The sequence below is a fragment of the Sapajus apella genome, unplaced genomic scaffold, assembly GCF_009761245.1.
Source record: "Sapajus apella isolate SASKATOON/1434 unplaced genomic scaffold, GSC_monkey_1.0 scaffold67, whole genome shotgun sequence".
NCBI classification, from domain to species: Eukaryota; Metazoa; Chordata; class Mammalia; order Primates; family Cebidae; genus Sapajus; species Sapajus apella.
This window is the reverse complement of record NW_022437007.1, coordinates 5,012,310-5,022,325: the sequence shown is the minus strand read 5'-3', so window position 1 is coordinate 5,022,325 and position 10,016 is coordinate 5,012,310. Positions and strand designations below refer to the sequence as shown.

Here is a 10,016-nt window from a genome sequence, read left to right as displayed (position 1 = left end):
TTTGCTAAGGTAGTAAAGTAAAATAAGGTAGGTGATTACCATTTGAAATACCTGCTGTATTCACAGAAGTGACAAAAGTGAAAACTCATTACTCCAACATTAATATGTGCTTTGTGCAATTTTTGAATGCTCTTCAACAAGGTCAATTCCATAGTTCATCACAGTTCCATCCCTGTTGGTAACTGTGTTGTGCAAAAACGCCTTCACCCCCATTCAGTGGTGCCCCTGATCTAACATTCTTAGTGTCAGAGTTTCCATATTTGTAATAGAACATTGCCTTAACTGTGAGTGAAGAGTGAATGGAACCTCTTACCCACAGTGACAATTCCCAACTAAGCCTTAAATGATGCTCAGCTATGCTGGTTCTCATGTAGCCTCTGTACCTTCAGCAGCTGCCGAGTCCTGTGATGACACATGACAGGACTTGCACACTTGAAATCAGACACATTTATAAAACTTGCTTTTTTCAGAATCCCCACCTCATTTTTCCATGGACAAAAGTATTCTTTATGTCATAGTGCACTTAAAATTTGTATTGCCTGGGAGTTAAAAGAAATATTCTAGCCATGCCTAACCGACTTCTATATGTAGGATTGTTCTGTGAGAAAACCCTCTCCCAGTTCCCCGGCAGGTCTTCAGGAATCCGCATTTCCCTGTGAGCTGTTTGTGCCCACGGTGGCACCCCCAGAGTGAAGAAGATCCTTTGTCAAGAACGGAAGCAGAAGGGAAATGAGAGGGTCCTGCAGGGAGAGCTGGAATCAACTCCCACTGTGCCTCCTGCAAGCTGTGTGACCCTGGGCACATGCTCTCTTTCCTTTGGGAGCCTCCCTTTTCTTAGATTCGGGGTAGGGCGGTCACACTGACTTGCATAGTTTTGAGGATTAGAGAACATAAAAGGCCTGGAGAACATAATCCAAAAAGAAACTGCAACACATGTGTGGACAATGGGCTTTTCAAGCCTCTCTTGCTCGCTGTTTATCTGATACAAGGAGCACGCTCTGGTGATGGCGGTGAGGGAGGAATGAGGATGGACATAGACTCTCCTGTGTCTGAAACGTGCATCTTCCTTATTGCATTATGACTCTGTCTTCCCTGGGGCCGGCCCCCAGCCTGCCTACATTTGCAGACAGACACAGTGGCATGTGGAGAAAACAGTTTGTCCCAATGATTTTTCTTCACTCCCCAGCTGTCTGTGGTACTTAGTGGAAGGGTGACTTCATGACATTGATGCTGCTATTTTGAAACCTAGAGGATGGAAAGGTGCAAAAAATAGCAGCAACATCAGGTGCAGCCTGTGTTGGTGGTGGTCATTCTGTCCATCAAATTAATATATTTCAAAACATTTCCTCCTTCTTCCCGGCAGGCCTATGTGGCTGCAGCACAACATCATCATTGCCCAGGATGCCCTACTCGCCCTATCTCATGGCTTACCCTTCAAGACCACTGATGGGTTGCCGGCCATCTCCTCCAACTGGGTGTCACCTGGGAGCTCAACCATTCCCATCAGCTAATGTTGATCTGGGACCTCTGACAACTCCTCAACTCCAGTGTCCACTAGGACCTCAAACACCTTCTGCAGCTGATAATTTTCTAAAACTACAGCTCCACTGTAGTTTTACAGCTCCACCACTCAAGTGTCCTCCTGGACCTCAACTACTTATTTTGCTGGAATGTACTCTGGTACCTCTGCCACCTTCTCCAGATGACGATTTTTCTAGACCACAGACACTTACACCTAAGTGTCTTCTGGTACCTCTACCACCTTCTCCAGCTGAAGATTTTCTAAGAACCCACACACCTCCACCTGAATGTCCTCTGGTATCTCTACCAGCTTCTTCCACTCAAGATGTTCTGAGACCACACACACCTCTACCTCAGTGTACTCTGTTACCCCTACCACCATCTCCAGCTGATGATTTTCTGAGACCACGCACACCTCCACCACCCGAGTGTCTTCCGGTATATCTACCACCTTCAGGTAATGATTTTCTGAGGCCACAAGCAGCTCCACCACTTGAATTATTTCTGGAACCTCAACCTCCTGTTTCACTTGAGTGCCCTCTGGGACTTGAGCCACCTACTTCACTCAAGTGTCCTATGTGACCTCAACTGTCTTCTCCAAGTGAAGATTCTCTGAGACCACAGTCACCTCCTCCAGTTGAGTGCTCTCTGGTACCTCCACCATCTTCTCCAGCTGATGATCTTCTGAAGCCTCAGACCCCTCCAGCAATCGAGTGTCCTCTGAGACCTCACACATGTTCTCTATTAGAGTGTCATCTGGGACCTCCTTCACCTCTTCCAGCTGTTTGTTTTGTGGAACCTCCACCACCTCCTCCAGCTGCATCTCCTGTGGGACTTTATCCACCTCATCCAGCTGTCTGCCCTGAGGTACCTCAACCACCTTATCCTGCTGTCTGTCCTGGGGGACCCCATCCACCTCATCCAGCTCCCTGTCTTGGACCCCATCCACCTCATCCAGCTGTCTGTCCTGTGGGACCCCATCTACCTCATCCAGGTGTCTGTGCTGGGAAAGCTTATCCACTAATTCAGATTTCTGTCCTGTGGGACCCCATCCACCTTATCCATCTGTCTGTTTCGGGAGAACACATCTACCTGATCCAGCTGTCTGTCCTGGGGGACCCCATCCACCTCATCCAGCTCTCTGTCTTGGGGGACCCCATCCACCTCATCTAGCTGTCCATTTTGGGAGAACCCGTCCACCTCATCCATCTGTCTGTTTTGGCAGAACCCATCCACCTTATCCAGCTGTCTGTTCTGGGGACCTCATCTTCTTTCTTCAGCTTCATGGCCTCTTGGACCTCACCCTACTTCTCCACTTAATGTCTTCTGGAACCTCAGCCATCCTCCACCTAGGTTTCCTCTAGAGCCTCAGCCACCTCCTTCAATTACCTGACCTGCTACGTCAACTGACACCTTCACCTGAGTGTCCCCTGGGACTTCAGCCACCTCCTCTACTCATGTGGCCTCTGGGACCTCGACCAGTACCTCTAAATGCACCACTTGATGTGTTGATTTGAACAGCATAAAGCGATTTGTAAAAGGAATTCATCTCTTCTTTTTTTGAGTCAATAGAAAGAAATGTCACAGATGGTACTGCAGGGCTTTGCAGTACAAGGGTAACACTGGCGGAGATCCTGGTCACTTTTCTCAAGTTTCTGAGAGTACACAGTTGGTTGCGTTATTTCCTCATCATGAGTTTGGCAGAAGGCATCTCTTGTAGATGAAGATTTTTTATTGTTTATGGGGACAGAGTCTCACTGTGTCACCCAGGCTGGAGTGCAGTGGTGCAATCCTGGCTCAGTACAACCTCCATCTCTGGTGTTCAGGTGATCCTCCCACTTCAGCCTTCAGAGGTTGGGACTACAGTCATGCACCACCGTGTTTTGCTTTTTTTTTTTTTTGAGACAGAGTCTCACTCTGTCACTAGGTTGTGTGTAGTGGTGCCATCTCGGCTCACTACAACCTCCACCTCCCAGGTTCAAGCGATTCTCCTGCCTCAGCCTCACAAGTAGCTGGGACTACAGGCATGTGTCACCATGCCCAACTAATTTTTTATATTTTTAGTAGAGATGGGGTTTCACCATGTTGTCCAGGACAGTCTTGATCTATTGATCCCATGATCTGCCCGCCTTGGCCTCCCAAAGTGTTGGGATTACATGCATGAGCCTCAGCACCCGGCCTTATTTTTTTCTTTTGAGATGGAGTCCCGCTTTGTCACCCAAGCTGGAGTGCAGTGGTGAGATCTCAGATCTCAGCTCACTGCAACCTCTGCCTCCCAGGTTCAAGTGCTTCTTCTGCCTCAGCCTTCTGAGTAGCTGGGACTACAGATTCACGCCACCACACCCAGCTAATTTTTGTATTTTTAGTAGAGACAGGGTTTCACCATATTGGCCAGGCTGGCCTCAAATTCCTGACCTGAGGTGATCCACCCACCATGGCCTCCCAAAATGCTGGGATTACAGACGTGAGCCACTGTACCCATCTCCCTTTTTTTTTTTTTTTTTTTTTTTAAACTTTTTGTAGAGACCGTGTTTCACCATGTTGCCCAGGCTGGTCTCAAACTCCTGGACTCATGCCATCTGCCAACTTAGGCCTTTCAAAGAGCTAAGATTACAGGTGTGAGCCACCAGCCCAGCCAGAGATTGTTTATAGAAGCCAGAAATACCAGTTTTGCAGGTGTGTATAGAACCTGGGCCATATGGCCATCTCTGTGAGGGATAAGACCCATCCCTGACTTGCAGGGTGTCCTGTGTCCTCCAGCAGAGAGATCACACCAAAGGGCACAGAGCTTGTGACCACTAACAGTGGAAGCACAATTGAAGGGACCCAGGGTGCAAAAGAAAGAGACCGAATCTCCTGGGAATAAACAAGAGGCTGTGGAAGAGAAGGCTGAAGTGGGGAGGTGTCACATGGGGGTTTGTGTAACTCGGGTGGAGCTGGAAAGCCGCTCCTGGCTGGGCAAGCACTGTGAGCAGGAGCACGGAGGCTGAGTGAGGGCCCCTCAGAGCTGCCGTGGGAGAGCTCAGATGGCCGGGTGTGCACAGGGAATTATCTCCCCAGCACTTCCTCGTTGCCCTACTGCCTTTAGTCCATTATCTGTAGGAATGATGCTTCTTTCCCTGGATGTGTGAAGGCCCTGGGTCAGGGTGAATGAATGCCTAGAGCTCTGGGAAATTTAACTTGGTTCTGTCAGGGGACCCTGTCTCCCCTAGTTTTTATGATGCTGGGAGACTAACAATGAGGATGGACCTGGTTTATTGGAGCTGCAGGTTTGGTCTTCAGAATCAAGTCAACTTTGGCAGGGAATTCAAGGTCAACCCTGAGCTGTTCTGGCATCATCTTACTCCCAGCAACCTCTGTCTCCCCCTGCGACTCCCAGCTTTGCCTCTCCCAGCCTTGGCCTGCAAAATCCTCCCCCTTCCCTGTGTCCCTGCTGCCTGAGCCCAGACACCTATTCTCAGTGGGGCTCAGAGCCCCAGCTTTCTCAGAAATGAGCTGGGACTGATGTGGTTATGAGGTCAGGGTGAGGACAAGGAGACCAAACCCACAAGGAAAGCATCTTGCAAACAGCTGCTGAAAGGGAGAACCTCATTCCTCCTGCTGGTTAGATGAAAATATTCCAACTCAGAAGATCAGCAAAAGATGTTCATTGAAGTTTATTAACCTTAGTGTATAACAGCTTAGGCCCTGGGATTTCCAATCTCTGTTTTAAAGGATAAGGGATAGCCTCTGTCTCCACGATTAACACTCAGATCCTTGTAAGATCAAGAAATTGCAGGGATGCATATACAGTTAAACTCTGAGACCTATATCTGCGATCTGTAGATAATTATTCTTCATGACATACACAGATTCAGCCACACACGGAAGTATTCAGCAGCAGCACAGATATTTTATAGAAGACAAAATGTATATTGGGCAAAAAAAGATCACATGGAAACAATTTTTTTTTTCACTATGAAAATGCTTTAGTGGTGTATCTGTACAGCATGGGACATAGAGGGAAAACAGCAAGTGCACACACAGTGGGACAGACCAGAGGACAGGCTGGAAGTGAATACAGAGTTCACACCACTTCCCTGCTTTCCCCGGTGACTGGAGACTCTAGGCCACCTCCTTCTCGAACTCGCCCTCCTCCTTGGCCGTGGCATCCTGGTACTGTTGGTATTTGAACACCAGGTCATTCATGTTGCTCTTGGCCTTGGTGAACCCCATCTCATCTAGGCCCTTACCTGTGTACCAGTACAGGAAGGCCGTGTACCAAAACATGGCCATGAACTGCTCCTAGATACATATGAACATCTCTTGGATGGCCCTGATGTTGCCAGTGAAGGTGGCAGATATTTTTAGCCCCTGGGCCAGGATGTCACAGACAGCCATTTTCACATTGTTGGAGATCCACTCAACAAAGCAGCTGCTGTTCTTGTTTTAGACATTTAGCATTTGCTTGTCCACCTCCTTCATGGACATGTAGCCCTAAACACGGCGGCCACTGTCAGGTAGCGGTCATGGTGGGGGTTGCAGGCTGCCATCATGTTCTTGGCATCCAACATCTGCTAGGTGAGCTCGTGCACTGACAGGGCCCGGGACTGCTGGCTTCCCCCACTGGTCAGCAGGGCAAAGCTGGGCATGAAGAAGTGCCGGCAGGGGAATGGGACTGTGTTCACTGCCAGCTTCCGCAGATCAGAATTGAGCTGACTTGGGAAGTGCAGGCAGTTAGTGACCTCACTCATGGAGGCAGACACCAGGTGGTTCAGGTCACCATAGGTGGGCATGGCAGCTTTAGGGTTCTGAAGCAGATGTCATAGAGAGCTTCATTATTGATGCAGTAGATCTCGTCTGGTCTGTGTTTTCTAAATGCTGGTGCATGGAGAGGGTGGCGTTATAGGCCTCCACCACCGTGTCTGACGCCTTGGTTGAGGGCACCACACTGAATGCATTCATGGTCCTGTCTGGGTACTCCTCCTGGATCTTGCTGAGGAGGAGGGTATCCATCCTAGACGGAGTTCCCTCACCCCGGGGGGCCTGGCCACTTTGCTGCCTTATTGTGTGTTTTTTAATATACTCCTGGATTCAATATGCTGTTTCTTAATTTTATGTTCAGATACCTTTGTGTTAGCTACTATATATCTAATACATGTTTTATTTATTAAAAATGTTTCTATTAATAGAGGGCCAGGTGTGGTGGCTCACACCTGTAATCCCAACACTTTGGGAGGCCAAGGCGGGTGGATCACGAGGTCAGGAGTCTGAGACTAGCCTGACCAACATGGTGAAACCACATCTCTACTAAAAATACAAAAATTGGCCAGGTGTGGTGGCGCACAGCTGTAATCCCAGCTACTCAGGAGGCTGAGACAGGAGAATCACTTGTGCCGGGGAGGTGGAAGTTGCAGTGAGCTGAGATTGTGCCTTCAGAAGTGTTGGGGTCAAATATAAACACTCTCTGGCTCCTCCTATGCTCTGTTGGGCCTAGCGAGTGGGTTAGGAAAGACCGTTCCAAGAGTGGGTGTGTCAAGCATGGATGAAAGTGAAGGGAGGATAAAGGAAAAGTTGAACAAATTAAATCCTAGGTTAATTTAGAGTTATTCTGAGTTCTGTGAAATCAGTTCAGGTTTCAGTGAGCAGTAACCATCTTGACCAAAAAAAAAAATCATTTCAAATTCTGATGGTGGATGTTAAAGCACAACTATTTTCTTTTACCCATTCCACAAAGAAATGAAACAATTTGGGAAGACATCCCAAGAGATTCAGGAAGAACAAGGCAAGGTAAGTGCTGTGGTTTGAGCACCCCCTCCAAAACTCATGTTGAAATTTGCCATTGTGATGGCATTAGGAGGTGAGACCTGGCCAGGCATGGTGGCTCATGTCTGTAATCCCAGCACTTTGGAAGGTCGAGCCAGGTGGATCACCTGAGGTCAGAAATTCAAGAAAAGCCTGGCCAATATGGTGAAATCCTGTCTCTACTAAAAACACAAAAATTAGCTGGGCATGGTCATGGGCACCTGTAATCCCAGCTACTTGGGTGGCTGAGGCAGCAGAATCACTTGAATCCTGGAGGTGGAGGTTGCAGTGAGCTGAGATCATGCCATTGCACTCCAGCCTGGGCAACAAGAGCAAAACTCCACCTAAGAAAAAGAAAAGAAAGAATAAGAGATGGGACCTTTAAGAGTTGATTAGGTCATGAGACCTCTGCCCTCATGAATGGTTGAATGGTGGTATCTGGAGCGTACGTGTGGTTATCCAGGGAGTGGGCTTCTGGTAACAGGATAAGTTCAGTTTCCATCCACTCTTGGTGTCCTGTGTGTGCTTGCCTGTCTGCTATGGAATGGCACTGCAAGAAGGCCCTCACAAGCTGTGACCCCTCGATCTTAGAATCCTCGGCATCCAGAATCATGAGCCAAATAAACTTCTTTTTTTTTTCTTTTCTTTTTTTGGGGGCGGGGGGTGGGAGGATGAAGTCTGACTCTGTCTGTCACCCAGGCTGGAGTGTAGTGGTCGGCTCACTGCGACCTCTGCCTCCCGGCTTCAAGGGATTCTTCTGTCTCAGACTCCTGAGTAGCTGGGATTACAGGCACACATCACCACGCCTGGCTAATTGTTGTATGTTCAATAGAGACGGGGTTTCACCATGTTGGTTAGGCTGGTCTTGAACTTCTGACCTTGTGATCTGCCCACCTTGGCCTCCCAAAGTGCTGGAATTACAGATGTGAGCCAATGAGCCCAGCCTTAGACTTCTATTCTTTATAAATCACCCAGTATGTGGTATGCTGTTATAACGGCAGGAAACAAAAAAAAAAAAAAAGAGGCTGTGCCCAGTGGCTTGGCCAGGTGCTTGGCTCACTCCTGTAATCCCAGCACTTTGGGAGGCAGAGCTTGATGGATTGCTTGAACTCAGGAGTTTGAGACCAGCCTGGGCAAGCGACATGGTGAAAGCCCATCTCTGCAAAAAAGACAAGAATTAGCTGGGCTTGGTGGCATGTGATTGTCCACCTGTCCAGCCCCCAAAGTGCTGAGATTACAGACATGAGCCACTGCACCCGGCTCATACTGCTTTTTCAGTGAATAGTAGTTTTTTTTTTTTTTTTTTTAATCAACTGAGTCGTCTTTTTCAGATTTTCTTTACGAAATTACTTGTATAAAGAAAAATATAGGCCAGGCACCGTGGCCCATGACTGTAGTCCTAGTACTTTGGTAGGCAAAGAGGGATGGATCATTAGAGGTCAGGAGTTTGAGACTAGCCTGGCTAACATGGTGAAACCCTGTCTCTACTAAAAATACAAAAAAAATTAGCCAGGTATGGTGGTGCATGCCTGTAATCCCAGTTACTCGGGAGGTTGATGCAGGAGAATTGCTTTAACCCGGGAGGCGGGGGTTTCAGTGAGCCGAGATCGTATCACTACACTCCAGCCTGGGTGGCAGACTGGGATTCCATCTCAAAACCAAACCAAACCAAACAAACAAAAAAACCAAAAAACAACAACAACAAAAACTTTATGGGAGTCTCTGATCAATCTCCCTCTCTTTCTTTCCTCCTGCCTTGGGTAAATCAAGAGTTGACAAGCAACACGTTTTGCAAAGGAAATGACAATAATCATTCACCTCCTGGTCACATGTAATTCCCCCATTACAAGCATTCTAGGAGAATATAGCCATTTATTTTGGTATCTGATGGGTGTCTGAGGATTCCCATCAAACTGGGTGAACAGGGAATCCCTAGGGGCAGCCTCCAAGAACAGAAGAAGAGGGATGACTCAGATGTGGCAAAACAGTGAACCCCGAAATGATGGCGCGCAAAGGATATTTCAGTTTTTAACAGACTAGTGCTAGAACCAGTGATTAAGTACCAGTTTTCTTGGGGCTGTTAAGCTTTCACAAATATAAATATAGGGAAACAAGTTACACACGTGTTGGACCCCAAACTTGCAGAACTTAAAACAGGATCTTGCAGAGGGCTTCCAAGAATGTCCATGACGCTTATTGAATAAGAGTTCCCTCACTTTAACAGACACCCTGTGAGGCTGAAACAAAAAATGAAAGAAAAGAGTTCCTTGGGTCGGGTGCTTGGTGGCAGGCACCTGTAGTCCCATCTACTCAGGAGGCTGAGGCAGGAGACTCGCTTGAACCCGGGAAGCAGAGGCTGCAGTAGGCCAAGATCACACCACTGTACTCCAGCCTGGGCCACAACCTGGGCAAGCAACATGGTGTTTTCTACTTTTTGAGCCAGAAGTAGGTCTCCAAAAACAAACAAACAAAGGCATTGTGATAAAACACACCAAAATGTTCACAATACTTTGCACGGCAGAATGGTATCATGAATAACATTGACTTATAAACTCCAGCCAGATGAATGGCAGGGCAGATTTTTTCACTGTCTCAGGCTGAGCTAATTTTTACTTTCTGAACTTAACTTGTGATATGTCATGGGTTTAGGAAAGTAAATTAGTTCCTCCTACTGTTTTGATTTCTTAAGAAATCTTTTTAAAAAATGAAAA

The 10,016-nt window shown here is 47.6% G+C and overlaps 1 long non-coding RNA gene across 3 annotated transcripts; it reads right to left on the bottom strand.

Annotated features, from left to right (window-relative positions):
• Positions 1–2,365: 2,365 nt before the first annotated feature.
• Positions 2,366–2,769, bottom strand: LOC116530555. 3 transcript variants are annotated; one of them, XR_004260060.1, is made up of 4 exons: positions 2,722–2,769; positions 2,614–2,685; positions 2,471–2,506; positions 2,387–2,437 (listed from the first exon to the last, which is right to left on the bottom strand). It is a non-coding gene; the product is annotated as an uncharacterized LOC116530555 (long non-coding RNA). The 3 variants fall into 3 exon arrangements; XR_004260059.1 differs by lacking the exon at positions 2,471–2,506 and having other exon boundaries at positions 2,366–2,437; XR_004260061.1 differs by lacking the exons at positions 2,387–2,437; positions 2,471–2,506 and adding an exon at positions 2,545–2,577.
• Positions 2,770–10,016: the final 7,247 nt, after the last annotated feature.